The 18459-nt window shown below is 38.7% G+C and overlaps 1 protein-coding gene across 6 annotated transcripts in view; it reads left to right on the top strand.

Moving 5' to 3' along the window:
• PALLD (palladin, cytoskeletal associated protein) overlaps positions 1 to 18459 on the top strand; it is a 433486-nt gene that overhangs the window by 371816 nt on the left and 43211 nt on the right. The gene's annotated exons all lie outside the window — the stretch shown is intronic.

An 18459-nucleotide genomic window follows, 5' to 3' on the forward strand; every position in this document is an offset into this window, starting at 1 on the left:
TTACTGTTCGTACCCATGAAAAGGTCATGTTTGATTGATTTTTATTTCATACATACATATTAACTTCATAAATCTTAACTTTTTGAAGAAGCCTAGCTCAGTTAACATGTTAATGTGGTAACAGCTCAGAACAACAACAAAGAAAAAAGGTAACCCCAAGCTATCTAACATTAGACTTCAGGGGAGGCCAAGGAGAGGTCTGTCATGATTTCTTATAATCTCCACATTGTCCTCTTAAGATGAAGCTGGTAGAAAAATCCTCGGTCAGAACCAGTATTAAACAATGATAAATCAAGAATCTTAAGTATTCCTGCTTTCTCCTCTCTCCCTTTACAGTAATACATGCATATATCAAAAAATATATAGAATGCAAAAATTTAGAGAACACTAAATGTGCTTTCTTACATGTACCTACTTTGGGTAATGAAAGGCACGTTCTTGATGCTCTCCATGGTGTTGCTGTTGTTGAAAATACCACTGTTGCACATAGTGCTAGCCATGGACAGCAGCCCTTTGGGGAGAGTGGCTCCCTGTCTACAGTCATTCATTGAGAATTAAACTTTGTTTAGAGCAAAATTTTGGATTTGAGGAAATTTCCCTAATATGGAAGAATGATGTAATGGTCATGGAGGGGGGCCAGGCTCCCTTTGCTTGTTTTATTTATATTAGCTGAATTCCAGGGGAAAATGTGCTGCAAAGCATGTGGGCTGCTAACTATATTTAGCCAAACCAAGAAATATCAGGAGGCAGTTTTTTAAAAGTTCTATACTCGGTGTACTAAAAGTTGTTTTGCCAAGCACCTTGTTTTTATAAAGTTTTATCAAGCGTAAGTAATACTTTTATGAAAATTTTACCTTTCACTTTGAGTAATCTCTCTTTAACTGGGCAAGTTTTCCTTGAGATAGTGGTTTCTGGGTCAAAAGATAGATACTTCATGCTAATGCCCTTATTGAAAAGATTATATTAACTTTTCCTAGTGAACTTGGAAAAAAGGAAAGCAATAGGTCACAGCTTCTTCCCACCATTGATTGCCACTCATGTTTACTGCAGCAGGAAGAACTAACTTTCCTGTATAATCAAGAACCTGGAAGGGTGACCTAAGCAAGTTTCCCTATAGAAATGGAGTCTCCTCCACCTGTGTGAAGGAGCACGCTCATAGTCATCTTGCTGAGCAAGACAATTATGTGTGAATGTACAAGAGTGGGACAGTTTGAGAAACACAATCTTAGAATCATTTCTGATGTTGCTTGCTGAGAAGTCAGCAAATAAATGAGAAAATGAGTAAAATTTTGAAGGATAATTTCTTATTACTGTCATGGGGAAAGCTATCATCATATCCCATAATACTGGTCCCCTAGAGGCCAAGTCCTTAGATTCTAAGCTACACAGTATGATTCCTGATATGTAGGGCACCTAATAGACATGGAGAGACAGTAACTCTCAGAAGTGAGGGAACTTTTAGAACCAGGACCACTGTCTAGCAGAAATGTGAACCACAAATCAGGCCATATATGATTTAGTAGCTGCATTTAAAAGGAAAAAGAAACAAGTGAAATTATTTAATAATATATTTTATTCAATCTAGTGTATTCAAAGTACTATAATTTGGCATGTAAGTAATATACAAATTAGTAATGAGATCATTTTATATTCTCTTTTTCAACTAAATTTTTAAGATCTGGTGTGTATTTTACCCTTACAGCACATCTCAATTTGAACCAACCACAGTTCAAGTGTGTGAGTGTGCATGTGGCCATTGGCCGCCATGTTTGAGCATTGCAGGTCTAGAGGTATGGAACCAACACCAACCAACATAGCAGAAACAATGTCTTCTAAATGGTCACATCTATCTTTTCAGATCTAAAAACTACTGCTAAGTTGCAAATCAGGTGATGGAAATAAGAGCCAATCTTGGTGTTAGAAATGGAGTTCATTCAGTGGAGAAGTATCTGTTCAGGACCTACTATGACAGTCTCCACTCTAGATCCTGAATCACAACAAAAATTCCCCTTCTTAAGGAACTGATCTCCCTGGACTGGTGCAGGGGTTGGGGTAGAGGGCTGGGTATTCAGGCAGAAAGTACAAAATAGATACATAAAGACAATAATTTTAATAGTCAATGCTGTGAAGTAAATGAAAGAGGACAATGAGTTAGAGACAGATGGGAGTACTCTTACTGCTCACTCAATGAATCATTTGGGAAGTGAATTGTGCTGTATAGTGTGAAAAATTATTTCAGCCTGAGGCAAAGAGTCCCTCTAATTTAAGTGGCTAAAGAGATTCTCATTTTTTCTTTAAGAGAAAATTTCATTATTTAAAGACACAGTACCCAAAGAAATGGAAGAAAACGAAGACACTTATTTCTGTGTATTTCTAATAATATTTTGGTGCCAGGCCCTAGATGACATCTCTCCCCCAGGATCCAATAACCAACTTAATGAAAATATGAGATATAGTTTAAATAATACACAATGAGACTGATAATTTAGGAAAGACTTGCTTTTTTAACAAACAAACAAACAATATGTACATAATATAGATATATATCTATCATTTATATCTGTTCCATGTCCATATTTGCTTAGGTAAAACTTCAAAACTAATTCCTTCCAAAGAATTTGGTCTCAGTCATACCCATGACCGGTGAATGCTATCATGAGTTTGGGACTACACTGAATAATTGAATAAATATATTTGGCATGGAAGCCTGTGTTTAAAAGGATCTTGGTATAGCCAGGCGCAGTGGTACACGCCTACAATTCCAGCAACTTGGGAGGCTACAGCAGGAGGATTACGAGTTCAAAGCCAGCCTCAGCAAAAGCAAAGTTCTAAGCAACTCAGTGAGACCCTGTCTCTAAATAAAATACAAAATAGGACTGGGGATATTGCTCAGTGGTCAAGTACCCCTGAGTTCAATCCCCCAGTACCAAAAAAACAACAACAAAAAAATGGATCTTGGTATAAAGAGCAACAGGGCTACCCTCTAGAATATATCTATAAGTTCTTTATGCCTGGAAGAGCATGCAAGGAACTCAGGAAATGGTGACAGTGAGTTGTGAGTAGAGGTTCAGCTCCTGAAATTCCAATAGTGTTTGGTGAGGTTTTTTTTTTTTTTTTTTGCATTTTTTATTATGTGCATGTATTAGTGCTTTTGAGAAATAGAATTCAATTTCAAAGATAAAAAGTATTGTATAGAAATGTCTGCAGTAATTAAAATCATGAGTTCAATTTTTAAAGGAAAAAGTTTTATTATGACTACAATACTGATTTTCAGGAACAAGGTCATATTGTCATTGTCTAAAGCGTTGGCCACGAAGATGGTGGTGTTCACTGCACGCTCTGATATGGTGCCTTACCATCAGCCATAAGTGAATCTTAATGGCAGTATTTTATTATGAGACAAGAAACATAGGTTATAAGCTATTTATCAGAGTAAATGTGAACTAAGTATTTTTATCAGCCAAATTAAAAGTGGTTATAAAAACAAGTTTTCGGGCTGGGGAGATAGCTCAGTCGGTAGAATGCTTGCCTTGCAAGCACAAGGCCCTGGGTTCGATCCCCAGCACTGCAAAAAAACAAACAAACAAACAAACAAGTTTTCTATTTGCCGGAGGGGAGGAGGATTAAATTTCACTGGAAATGAAAGGATATGGATGAATTTACATTTACTGAAGCTCCTTAGGGAGAATATATGTATGAAGTAGAGGAATTCTTCCTAAATCCCTTGGGTAAGAACTGAGTCCCTGCCAAGGGCACATGATGAGATATCAATAGATGGTCTTCAAATTGCCTCCCAAGGAGTAGGTCCATTTAACATTTTCATTTTGATGCACTGAGTACATTTGAGGTCACCCTCACTTCTGCCCTTTACCAGAACTGAGGCTAATCTTTCCAAATAAATGCTAAACAAATAATAAGTACTGGTTGGAAGATTCACTAATTTATTAGCAAGTGAGCCCATGTGTCTGAGGTTCTTTCTGGCCAGTAAAATGGTGTGTATGTGAGGAGAATTTTGCCATCTTCCTAATCAAGCACTGGACCATTTGAGAGAGAAACCAAGGATTCAGAGATCCAAGCTTCAGATTTGTACTAGGGGGAGCTCAGGAGAAATGGAATCTATTGCTGGGCCAAATGAGGTTCACCCTGGAGTTAAGCACACTAACCATGGCAGCACTGAGTAACTGCACAGGGGCAGACCCCACTCTCCCCAAAACAGGAATAAAGCTCTCTCCCTGCAAGCAGCAGATCCAAAGTGAGATGAGGGACAGGCTAATCTGAGCATGCCTAGAACTGTCCACCACCCATGCTGCCAGAAATGGAGGGCACAGGCAAGGAGTGCTTCCCTCCTGGAAGTCCCTGCACAGGGAAACAGTCGAGGTTGGAGTGTACTACAGCAATAGTTTTTAAAAGATGATAGTATGGGACTGAGGGCATAGCTCAGGGGTAGGTCTCTTGCCTAGCAAGGATGAGGTCCTAGTTCCATCCCCAGCACCACACACACACACACACACACACACACACACACACACACACACACACACACACAAAGATAGTATGAATGATGCACCTAAAAGGCAAAAGAAAAAAGTTTATTTAACATGTATCATGAATAAATTTAATGTATTCTGGCTTATTTTGACATTTTTATAAATTCTGTAGAGATTTAATTGACTCTTGGTATATTTTAGGAATCAACAAATATCCACAACAAGAAGAAAATAACTATTAAACTCATAACTTTTATGTTTCTATACTTTTCTCTATAACATTGATCCTGTCTTATCAGAAGACATTGACCACAAAAATGCTTACTAATATCAGTTCCCCATGAATTACTTGTGCTTCTAAGATTACAGATATATTTTTATTTATTAGTGGCCATAATTGAGGTATAAGATAACACTGGAAAGGCCAAGTTAGGAATAAAGGTGCAATGAAATATACTCTCACTTTTTAGAACTATAGCAGTTAAGTAATTTTATCATGTTTCATATGACTGATACCACCATATCTAGTCATATATATACATACATACATATACATGCACACACATACACAGTTAAAGAGGCAGTGTCACGGGGATGTAAAACTGTTGGACAATCTGCTATACATTACTTTTAAGCAAGAGTGCATCCTCACTCATCAGGAAAGAAGTCTTCCTCGTTGCAGCCCAACTAATTGGGTACATATTGTTCCTTTGTTCTCTGGATTGTTGATCCGTATTCTTATTAGAAATGATTTAAAATATTAAGCTTTTTAGTGAAAGAAGTTCTTACCTTGATGTTTTCACTCCAGAGACTAAGAATGAAGAGAGCAAACTCCCAACCTAAGCTCTGGCAGTAACACCTCACTCCACCTGCCCCAAGCAGTACTTCACCGAAATTTCCACTCACACTGCAGGACAAGACCCAGGTTCCTTCTACCTATACATTCCTGACTCCTGTGTACATTATCACACTGACACTAAACTCACAAGAGTGGCTTTTTCCATTATTTATTTTAAAATTTTAAAAAGAATAATAACATGGAAGTATACATACTACTACCTTCAATGAAGTAGCAGCACTCTTACAGTATTATCATGAAATTCAGAGGTGATGTGCAACAAACTTCATTTATGTATATTCAAAATAAGCTCAGTACTACAGTTGTGAATACTACGAACTTTTCTTCCAAAAAACTCCAAGATTTTGTACCATTTTTATTGTATTGGAAATGGTCATAAATAGCATACTATGAAAAACTCTATTTGATAGAAAGCCAGACAAATGACTCTTGACTATACATAGTCACATATAATCATGCTGGAAACTTCATGTAGCTATGATAAAACTCTCATTTTTTTCTTAAGAGTAATTACATTAAATAATTGGGTTGTTTTATCTAAGAATTATTTTAGTGGTTTTAGTCATTTCTTAGGGGAAAAAAATGCGTTTATTTTTATTCTTCCCAAGACACATTTGGATAGAATTCATTTACTGCTGAAAATTGGATCTGCCTCCTGCGGGGGAAGGCTAGTCAGATCTGTCATTATTGCATCTCATCCTTTGACCTCTAAGGAATGTCAAGGTTAGCTGGTCAAAAGCTAAGAAGGGTGAAAGCCATTTGAAAGTTATAGTTCTTTTCCATGGGTCACGAGTCTCTTAATTCATGCTGCTTAGCTACATCTCTTGAGCTTGCCAAAATGCATTTTTGAATATTTTCAAGAACTCCTTCCTTCTTCAGATGAGAGGTCAGAATGGGAGCCTGGTGACCAGGGGAGTCCTGCATTCACCACAGAACCCTTGGCTTGTATATCTTGGCTATTAACATTTAAACTAGCAAGAGTTGACCTTTAAGGGAAAAGAAATGACTCTGAGTACCCAGAGCCAACTGTGCATTCCTTTCATTAATTTACCCTTGTGAGATCAAAATATGTAGAAAATGTTATTGGCAGTGTATTATTTATTCAGAAATGTCACTTAGTTCTTCAGTGATAGGTTTACGTTAATCGGAATTTGAAAAGCATCTTTATAAATTAATGATGTTCATCAGCATGTGAAAAATATACTATTCCAAAATTCCAGTATATTTAGTGATACAATCTCTCGAGAGAGTTAATGACATAATGGATAATATCAGTAATATTCATATGTTACAATCTTGAAAGACTGATAGTGGTTTTTATAGCATTAAGGGGCTTTTAAAAGTACTTAAAGGAAATTATTTAAAAGTAAACTAGCCAGGCACTGTGGCACATGCCTATAATCCCAGTGGCTCAGGAAACTGAGGCAGGAGGATCACAAGTTCAAAGCCAGCCTCAGCAATTTAGTGGGGCTATAAGCAACTTAGTGAGAGCCTGTTTCAAAAAATAAAAAAGGGCTGGGAATGTGGCTTAGTGGCTAAGAGCGCCACTGGGTTCAATCCCTAGTAAGAAGGAAGAAAGGAAGAAAGGAAGGAAGCAAGCAAGCAAGCAAGGAAGAAAACGTGAACCAACTTTGTACTTCTTCAGATAATGAAGAACTCAGACCCATAGTGATTTAGTCAAGGCCTAGTGCCATGGAAATCTCCAGGTAGCTCAATGGTAGGAGCTGCTATGAAGGACTGTCTGCAATTTCAAAAGCACAGCCATTTTTAAGTGTACAATTCCAGTTGCTTTTGGGCATTGTTCTTATTCTTTCTTTATTTATTCTACAATGAACATCTTGTTTAAAGAGGGGGGTGAAGACAGAACTAAATGTAAAATGTCTGCACCAGGAAAGTCTATGGGAGTATTTATTGATATCACGTCATGTGTCTTTTGATTCTCAGAAATGGTTCCACATTTAACTTGCAAAATATCAACTGAGACTCTTTACCAGTTAGTCTCATTTTCCTGTCCCTTTACTATAGTTTTTGGATTTATAGTGTACGACTGTAAATAAATGCTATTTAGTTAGGAGAGACTAAGCATTCAGTACTTTCTCAGGATAATGAGTGCTGGTTGATGATGCCAAAACTGAAAAAAGAAATTCTAGAAGCAAACTTGATTTCTTAATTTCAAAGCCAACTCCTTGCCGGGTGTGGTGGCACATGCCTGTGATCCCAGAGACTCAGGAGGCTAATGCAAGAGAATCTCAAGTTTGAGGCCAGCCTCAGCAGCTTGGCAACACCCTGTCTCATAATAAAAAAGGCTAAGGATGTAGCTGCATAGTAAAGCACTCCTGGGTTCAATTCCTGGTACCCTAAATAAATAAATATAACGCCTTTAAGTTGCTGTATATATTCTTATAGTTTCTCCAATAAATAAATAAGCTTTTAAAGTCTAACATCTGAGACATATATGGAATGTCTTCGGATCATATCCAGGCTGTGTCTATATATAGCTGTTTTGAGCCCTTTGCAATGTTTATATCCTAGTAACACAGAAACAGAAGGGAAAAGAGTGACAGTGAGAGCCACAGTCTTGGGAGGAACCCAAATTAGAAAGGTCCTCTGTGGCTGACGTCACAGTGCCCCTGGTAAGTGCTAGATAAGTTGTGGTGCCTTAATTAGAGACACTGTAACATAGTGGTCATGAGCCAGACCCGAATCCCAGTTCCACCTCATTCCAGCTGTGAAAGCTTAGGCAGCTTACATAGTATACCTGTGTGCCTGAGCTTCCTCATCTGTAAAATGGAGGTAGTAAAAGTACCCTATCTCCTAGAGTTTTTATAAGATTAGATGCATTTATAGATAAAGCACTTTGGTTTATAGATAAAGCCGTTTGGTACATATTACCAATAACAGTTAACTATTATCAGTACTAGTAGTACCAGTAGCAATGCTGTCAGTGTTAGTAGTAGCAATGGTAATAGTCACAACTGATTAAGTCCTTTGGGAGAGGCAGCCCCTAGTGGCTTCAGACACAGGCAATGGATAAATGGTCCCCTTCTCAGGTTTACAGGACATTTAGTTGCTAAGACAATAACATTGTATTTTCTTTTGTGGTGGGACTTTCTTGAAGATATCAGCTTCTGGAATTTTATTTATTTATTTTTTGTGGTCCTGGGAATCAAATGCAGGGCTCCCACATGCTAGGCAAGTGCTCTGCCACTGAGCTGAATCCCTAGCCTTACATGTTTTAAGAGCACTGTGTTAATTTTTTTATGTCCACCTGGTTTTTGAAAGTTCAAACAATATAGAAGAATAAGAAATGCAAAAGAAAAAGACTTTCTGCCTCCATCTCATTCTGCTATTATTTTCCAGAGAACTCTTTTAAACCATTTGTTCTTAATTCTTTTGAAACTGTATGAACTACTCTTCTTTCATTTACTGATTCATTAACTTCAGGCAGTGCTATTATATTTTCAGTATTTTTCTTACCAGCAAGATGTTCTTTTCAGGCCTTTGGCACCAACCACCTGATAACTTTGTTAAGTGAATCTCTGTATTCCCATTTCTGTATTTGTAAAACAAGGAAATAGGTATTAGAGATCATTTCAACTAGCTTAAAGGAGAAAAGAGGGAAGAGAAGGCAGCTAATATATACCTGGAATTCAGAGATAAAACTGTTCTGAGGGTTATCTGGATCTAGGTGCTAAAATAGTATCTCAATTTTAAATTTCTTTCTTCCTTTGTCTTTGACTTTTTATGTATTGACTCTCTTTTTATAGACTCTTCCATGACTGGCAGCCCTAGGGATTCTGTCCTTTTATTTAGCTGTCAAAAGACACAGAGACACATTTCCCTTCCATCTTTGGTATAAAATGATCCCTGAGAAGGGCCCTAATTGGCCAGGACTGGCCTTGGTTGTATGTTTATGCTTGGATGATTTGCTGAAGCCACACAATGATCAGCTAGTCCTGAGCCACACCCTCACCCTGTTACCAAGGGTTGGAAGATTATGACTGGCTGACCCACAAGGAATAGGGCAGAAGCAGGTTGGTAAAGGCGGGGAGAACTGCAGCCACCAGATGAAGAGGGGAATGGTAGATAATAAAAACAGATGTCTCTGCAACTTGGAGTTTCAGGAAACTGATTTCAAGAAGCAACTCGTTCAATTCTCCATCAGTAGTGAGTCATACGACTGCTTTTATGAATGCTTACTGCCATGTCAGCCACCAATAGCCTCATTGCCCTTCCAGAAAAAGCATGACCTCCGCCTACACATTCTTTAATTTAGTATCAGCCATTAGTAACTCCTGGCAGCATTTCCACAGCGCTCGAAAAGCACATCAGACCTCAGTGTGACTTCCAGACAGACATCAGTGCTTCCGATTCCAGCCCCAACACACACATTCAATGCAGCCTTGTTAGTAACACTGTTGGGTCTTTATGATCTGCTGCTACACAGTGCACACACGAAGGAACCATTTCCTCTGCCTGTACGGACCCAACTTTGTTAAGGCAGGGTACAGTGTAGGCTTTGAAAACGTGGCTGCAGAGCAGGGCAGTGATGGAAAGAATAGGCCCTATCAAAGCACAAAGGGCCTAGAGAGGACTAAGTTCCTCACCAAGTACTGAAAATACCCCTGAGGCACTTCTCTAGGCAAACAAAAAACTCAATGCCCTTTTTGACTGACAACCAAATAAAATGGAAAATGGGCACCAGTACAGGCTGTCACTGCCTGGAACGTGATGGAGAGGCTCACAGATGCCAGATGAAGAACTGCACTACCAGGTTCACACATGCTTATTTGGGGATGGGAGTTTTATAAATCGGACACTAAAAACCCAAAAATGTAAGTACCCTCATTGGAAGAGTCCTAATGGAGGTATATATGTATGTGTTAGATATAGATATACAGATATACCAAAGTACATACTTTCCCCCTTTATTACAAGATACATTTCTCTTTCCCATATTCCACATCAAAGGATGCCAGGCGGTCTCTTCACATAGTAAAGACGGTACAAAGAACACAATTCTGACTCTGTGCGACCTGCTGGTGGGTGTAAGACAGTAATGCCACTGTCACACCCTGACAGTGCCATACCAGCCTTATGGGCTGGGGCAACTTGGAGGAGGGAGGAGGAGGTGCTGTTTATTATTAGGAAGACCTTCAAGAAGAGATCAGCACTGAAACGGGTACAAAAGGTTGAAGGAGGTGGAAGACCACCTCAGTGGAAGGAGAGAAATCGGCAGGGGTGGGTCCAGAAGAGGACAGTGCAAGAGGAAAGGACACAAGGAAGGAAATCCCAGGGTAAATTTAGGGAACGATTAGGCGAATTTGGGAGAACCAAAAAAGTGAGATGGAACAGTTGTTGGGGATTAGGTTGTTGGGACTGTTTGGGACCAAAGTGGAAGAATTTTGAATGTTAGATATTATTAGGGGGGGAAATGAGATTGGAGTAAGAGACATGTTCAGTTTGAAGAGGCACATATATGTTATATTAAAGCAGGTAAGGATTGCAAGTCAGGACTGAGGTCTGGGAGAGAGATTAGGGAGTGAAGGTGAAACAGTTGACTCCTGGTACAAAGAGGAGCTTAAAGAAGTTTAGAGCTGGATGTGGTGGCACATGCCTGTAATCTCAGAGGCTGGGGAAGCTGAGGCAGGAGGATTAATGAGTTCAAAACCAGCCTCAGCAAGAGCGAGGCAAATAAGCAACTCAGTGAGACCCTGTCTCTAAATAAAATACAAAATAGGGCTGGGGATGGGACTCAGTGGTCGAGTGCTCCTGAGTTCAATCCCTGCTACCACCCCCTCACCAAAAATGAAGTTTAGATCTTGGTGGGATACCTGGATTTAGGAAGTCACACAAGAATCAGCGAGAGGGGGAAAAAAATCAGAGTATCCAAAGTGGGAAAGCAGGACAGTGGTGTTGGTGACGTCAGTGAGGAGGAGCTCTTTAAGAGAAGGGGTGTGTGGTGGTGCAGGGGTGTGTGGTGGTACATTGTCCCTTGCTACCAAGATATCAGAGAAAGGTGCCAGACCGCTGGAACCCAGATCTTTAAGCACAGTATAACACTATCTTTACATTGAATAAAATAACTTAAATGAATTTTTGGAAGATTTACAAAATTACACAAAAAGGATAAAAATGGGTTATGGTGGCAAGAAAAGGAAAGTTTATTAACAGGACAGTGGCCACTGAGCCTCTGATATACTGCAGCTTATATTTCTATAAGGGAGAGCATTTTGGTGGAATCACTTCCACACCTATCTGCATAGGTACGGTTTCAAAACACACAAAAGTCAAAAGCTATTTTTTTTTCCTACTTCTGAGCAGATTGATCTATAGGTGTGTCTGTCTTATGGAGAAAAAATTGCAGAGGGCACCAGGGCACACTCCTGAATCCCAACACCTCTGGAGGCTGAGGCAGGAGGATCACAAGTTCAAGGCCAACCTCAGGGCAACTCAGTGAGATGCATCTCAAAATATAAAGTACAAAGAATTGGGGATATAGCTCAGTGGTAACGTACCCCTCGGTTCAGTGCAACTACTGTTAGCCAATTAGGTGGTGCTTATTCATAGGTTAAAAATATCCTTTATTTTATAAGAAGATTTACCATGGAATTAGTTTAGTCAGCTCTTCTAGTGACTTTAAGTTCTGTTTCTGGTTACCAATAAGTGATATACATTTTTTCAAAATGGATGTGATAATAGCATATGTGCACATATATACATACATATATATACAGATATATTAACACAAAAATTAATACTATACTTGGACTAATTTAATTGTTTACTGGTTTCTTTAAAATTTATTTCTTATAAAAATGTTTAAATCTTAAAGGGCTAATGAGGACAAGTCAAAATTTAAAAGTTTATTAGGACCTTCTAGGTATTACATTATAAATTTTCATTTTAAAGTGTGAAATGATCCCAGAAAGGAAAAATAAATTATCAAAGTCATAAATAACTCATACCAGAGCTGAAATTGCACTATTTGAACATTTCTCTATCATGTTGACTCCGTGTTCCTACTTGTAAATGACTTGCCTGATAGTGACATTATCTCTAAGATTACAACCTTAGAAAAATGCATCTGTGTGTGGCCAAGTGCCACATAGCTTGATGGAACAGATACATCTGTGTTTTAGAGAAACCTGGGGATTTTAATTAAAGTCAACACATATTTATTGAGTAGTCTGTGAGTAAAGGAAAAGAAAATGTGTGCAGGGGGCGCTGAGAAGTGAGAGAATTGCCATTTTGTACAGACATTTGGTGAACAAATAATAGCTACTGGTTTTCAAAGATATGACCCTTGACCGTTAGTAGTAATTCATTCTTTTATTTTTATTTATTTATTTGCTTATTTTGGGGGGGGCACTGGAGATTGAACCCAGGGGCACTATGCCACTGAGCCACATCCCCAGTCCCTTGTGTTTTTTATTTGAGCTAAGTTGCTCAGGCTGGCTTCCAACTTGCGATCCTCCTGCCTCAGCCTCCCAAGTTGCCAGAATTACAGGCCTGTGTCATCACGCCCGGCAGTAGTAATGCATTCTTAAAACACTGGTTACCCACTACTGCTCTGTATATATTCAATTTAGACCACAGAGTTTCTCAACGTCTGCCTCAGGGAGCTTTGCTTTGGTGTTTCAGTGAGAAATGATCGCATTGATTTTGCCATAAGCATGGATAAGAAAGGTTGAAAAACAGATTTCTCTTTAAAAATATACATTGTGTTTAAGAATTAATACCAAACCTTTTCAACTGGAAACAGTTCATGTTCCTTTTAATGTCCACCAAATTAGCATAGTTTTTATAAGAATCAGCAGCTAATATCTTCCTGCTGTTTTTCACTGGCCTTTGAAGCAGTAGAAATGAAAATCATTTAAGGCATTTCACTGTGAGGCTGAGTTAATGCTTGGGGAACCTGACCTCACATTCCTCCCCAAAAGAGGCTGAGGCCCAAACCCCAGTGCCCCGCCCCCATTCCTCCTGACTGCAGACACTACCAAAGTGTCTCCCATCTCACATATGGTTTACATGGCAGGCTCCAGACTCTGGTCTTCTGGTGTGGAAGCAAATGCTTTGGACCACATCTGCAGCCTACACAGGGCCAAAATGACCATTTACCCCCAGATGAGAATCCCACCCCACTGGAGAGCCACTGGCTGCAGGAACCTGCTGCTGAGGAACAGTCCACATCGTCCTGACTCAACAGAACCCCATCTCCCCAGCTCTCAATCCTGACTCCTTGTGCTGCAGGAGAGCCGCAGCTATCCTTTGATTTGCAGAGAAATTCCCAGAAGGATTATGAATTGGGTCAGCAATTGCTCCCCCTCTCTCTTTTTCTCTTGGTACACGGAATGGCTTCAAATAGAGATCAACTGTATGTGTTAAGACATTTTAAAGAGCTACTGTCTTTCTGTAGTGGAGCCAAATGTGGTTCTTATTCTACATGCAAAGAAAAACTCTTTCTAAAAGAGTCTCAAGTCATGTGCTAATTTTGCTTAGGCCCCTTCTCTCTTGAACCCTCCCATGTAATTAATTGTGTTGGGTTCAGGCTTTGTCTAGAGAGCACAATTTATAAAAGGCTCAGAATAAATTAAAGATCAAAGGATGGGGCTTTGTAAGGGAACCTATGTCATTTTGTAAAACATGTTAAACATACACTTTCCAAAGAAGTGATCCATTTTAATTTGATTTTAACATTCTCTTGTCTATGGTACTCTTTGTATGGTACTTCATACAAAATCCGTATCTTTCTCCTTGTTCTGTCTGCCAAACTTAGGGGAGTATATTTGAATTCAGTTATTTTTGCACTAAAATCTTTCCCTAAACCCAATCCAATACATTGTCATTTGGCCTTTATTGGCTTGTTTTTATTGTACAAATGATAATTCTCATAAATTCTGATTTATATACCAAGACACAGTAATAAGTTAGAGCTAAACAAAGCAAATAGTTATATATCAACATTAATTCAGTGGACCTAATTTCGTGATATGAAGAAGTGAGGAAGAAGTAATAGAATAAAAACAAGACAACCAGGGCATTAATATAGTAAAGTTATAAGTGGAACTTAATCAGTACTTCCTGAACTGAAGCCCCTGTAGAAGTTTCATATTTTATTTTATGAGTTTCAGAATTAACATATTGAGCTCTCTCATGTATGTGATACTGAGCTAGTCTCAACCAGAGAGAAATATATGGTGGGACCACCTAGTAGCTTACCTGTCTTTATTTGGAAATGCTTAAAATTCTGTAGTCAGTATAGGGTCCTAGGAATGTAGTATTCCTACTGAATATGCCTAATGAACCCAGTGGGGCACAGAAACTGCAGCAGAAGTTTACATTGTTGTCCTTGAGAGTAATGAGTCACTATGTTTAGTGAGTGTCATGAGGATGTTGAAAGTTAGTCCCCACTTCAAAGTGCATACGAAGAGCAAGATCAGAGGAGCTCACAGATCAGAAGGTACGTATTGTGATTCTTCATTATACGATAGCTTCTGTATTACATGATGAAAAATGTAAGAAAATGCATGAACAGTACATTTATTCTGAAGTCACAGTGTTTTCCAGCTTCATGATTCCAAGAATTTCTCCAGACAATTATGAATACTCCATCTTTATTAGTGTGAGCAGGGTACAAATTACTTCTTGCAATCCAGACATTGCTCCCAAGAGATACACTGGGAATTTCCAATTTACATAAAAGTTGTTTTCCAGAAGTTTCCTTTCACATCATTTATTTTGAGCCTGAGCAACAGTTCTCCAGAGAAAAAGTGATATGTAGTAATAATAACCAACATTCTAGCAAACTTTTTTTGTTTACTTTGGAGACAACAATGTAGCACAAGGCTTATGAGTCAAACAGCTCTTCATATCTAGGTTCTGCCCTCAGACAAGTTACTTGACCTCACTAATCTATGGGGACTTTTTACAAATGGGGATAATAATAACTCCCTCCCAGTTGTCGGGAGTCATTCAGTGCTAGGCACATAATAGGAGCTGTGTGGCTTTAACTAGGAGAAAGGAGAGAGGAGTGGTACCATATTGGCTGGTCTTGTTCTCTCCCCTCGTCTCCTTGCTACTGCTGTTCCTTTGCCCGCCACCTGGAATAGGAACAAGTAAAAAGGAATCCTGCAGTAATGGGGCTGCTGCTTCCATTTTACTAAAGGTCCATTTTGTAAAGTAACCAGACTTGATGTTATTCTTTTCTGTTGTGGAACGTTTTTTTTAAGTTCATAATATGAACCAGATACTATGCTCATTCAGTCTTCCCAATGACCCCACAGGCAGTAGCTGGGGTCAAGCTTGGTTCTAAGCCAATAAGTTTACCTGTGAATCTGGCCTTTTTTTCCTATGTCACTGTCACTTGGGTTTATATTTTTAGTCTGGTTACTTTTGCCCACTTGCTTTAATCTAACAGCAGGAAAGATGACTGAACTGGAAAATAATTTGGGCTGTATACCTGTCTTTATCCTTATCTTCTTTGCCCCATCAAACTACCTGCAAAACTATTCTTGTTAAAAAGGTTTATACAAACTATTGGGGTGGATGAGGATTCTTGATTTTCTATAATGCAGAAGGGGAATCCATTGAGTCAGTATTTACATCTTTTATGAGATGCCAAGACCTTCCAATCTCTACCATGTCCCCCTAAAAAGAATAAAGTTTGAAGTTAGATATTCTTAAATATGTAAATATTTAAATCCTGATGGTCCTAGGTGCTATAGCTACCAGGAAGCATAAAAGTAAATAAAGTCCTTAAGGAGGGAAAATATGACCTCAGATTTTTTAAAATCACATTGAAGCTCAAGGTTCTTTATGTTGGCATGCCTAACTAGTGAAAGGAGCTGGAGACAGACACAGGTTCTAACCTGGCTCTGCAGGTAACTTGCTTTGTGACCCTGGGCAAGTTACTTAAAACCTCTTTCCTGTTTGTAAAATGGCCTGTGTCATGTACAACACAAAGTCTGGATGGTTTTAGTTCCCTACACAGTGAGACTTTCAGAATTGAAGGATGGGTAAGAGTGGAAGGTTTCTTAAGACTCTTTGAAATGGGGATGTGGTGAGGAGAGGGGGATAAAAGAAACTAGGAGGATCTCGGTGGATTAGTTGTTCAAAACTGCAGATTTGAACGATATGACACCAAAAGTGTACTTGTCACTAGGGCTAGTCAGAACTCTGGCGCAACTTTTCACCATTTACACAGCATTTCCAAAAAGTTCAATTAAGTTTCATTTCCCTGCTTCAAATTTCAGGGAAAGGGCAGCAGAAAAAAATGGGGAAACTAGAAAAATGGTGAATTTTATTTTATGTCAAATTGCTTTTTTTTGTTGTTTTTTTCAAATTCCTTTTAAGTAATTTCCAAAAGTTATATGTAAGTCTTGACTTTCTTGTATCTTTTATTCTCTTTGCCTTTTTATCTCTTTAAAAATGAACATTTATAAAAATTACTTAATGAGGACTGAGAAAATGATTTAAAATTATACATCTCAAAGTCTCAGAATTCAAGTGTCAAACTCATTTATCTTAAATGTTTTAAATTGTCATTTGCACAAAACTCAAGTCAGACACTGAAGATTCAAATGGTTTTTGCTCCTCCTTTTCCTACCACTTCCAAGTCTGTGCATTTTATATTCTTCACCAGGTGCTGAACCACTGGAAAACAGGAGAGAAGGCCTAGCAAAGTTCTTCATTGCAAAGTGTACCAGCAGTCAAATCTTTAGAATGCTTATTCATTTCTCCTGAAATGCTGCATTAATAATTTCTTGAACTATCACTTTACTAAAAGTAGCAGCTCTAAGCCCACTTGGGTTAGCAAATTTGGTCGTTCTTTTTATTGCTTGAATGAGTAGACTGACCCCCATGGAAAAAGTCAGAACCAATAGAATGAATGAAGGTCTTGGCTCTCTTGCCCTGGCTTCTTTGAAGATGAGCATCTCAGGAGTTACTCCCTAATACTGGGGCAGAGGGATCGTCATGCCAGATACAGAGCCTGATGTGGTATTTGCAGCTGCCTCAGCAGAGCCGCACCACATGGCTATTTGCTGACAGTAGGACAAGCTTAAAATACCTTAAGATCCAGCTTGGCTCTGGCCATTGTGAACCCAGGCTATCAGAGAGTAGGGGAGCAGAGACTTAGTGGAAAGCCACTCAGATGGCTTTTGATCCTGGTGCAGCAATCAGATGAAGAGTATGGGAGGGGATTCCAGGAATAGAATGCATTTTGCCATAGCTAGGAAATATGAAATATGAAAAAGAGAATAAAGGTAGGAAGATGGGGAAGGAGCATTTGGGGATTCAGAATGAGAGTGCTGGATAATGGATTTTAGGGCTGGGGGGTGATTTTTATGAGTTCTATTCCCAAGTCATTTCTAAACCCATGAAGCTGGAGCACATGTGCTGGACAGTCGACCCAAAACCACACAGACATCTGGAACTTCAGGGTAGTGGCAAATCCCAGCAATGGCATGGCTGCTTTTAAAATGCTCAATTATGTTCACTAGGACCCCACAAAATCCTTTGTTGTTAAGAATCTTTGATGCTCTGCACAGATTAAGAATACAGAACCATTTTCTCTTTATTCCTTTCAGTTCTCAAGAAAGTATTTCTTTTCTTCTTTTCATGGATTTAAGTGCGATCATTTTACTGGTTAATTACAGAAGGGAATAAAAGACACAGGAAGGAGTTTAGAACTTCCCCATGTTCCTACATCTAATGATACTTGATAACAGACCTAAATCTTTTTTGACTTTTTATTAGCAGCTTCAATTCCTTGAATTGCTTCAGATTTCTGAAAGCGTTATTTTTTAAAATAAAATGCCTAGGATAAGAAATCTGGGTGTTTGTTGTTAAGTTTTAAAGTTAGGTGCCTTTTCTTAAATTGTTGCTGTTTTATCTGTTTGTTAGAGTGCCACCTTCTGTTGAAGTTCCTTTTGACAGCCATTGGTCCTTATGTCTACCTAACATGAATAAAGGAAAGCATCTTAGATGTACAATTGAGGTAAACAGGAGAGCTTTTGCATAAGTGAGATTTTGGCCATATGCTAGGTGTTTGCTTTCATTGCAAAAAATTGAAATTTGAACTCTCAATGGAAAATGTTTTAAAAATTCAAT

This window comes from Sciurus vulgaris, assembly GCF_902686455.1.
Source record: "Sciurus vulgaris genome assembly, chromosome: 5".
In the NCBI taxonomy this organism is placed as follows: domain Eukaryota; kingdom Metazoa; phylum Chordata; class Mammalia; order Rodentia; family Sciuridae; genus Sciurus; species Sciurus vulgaris.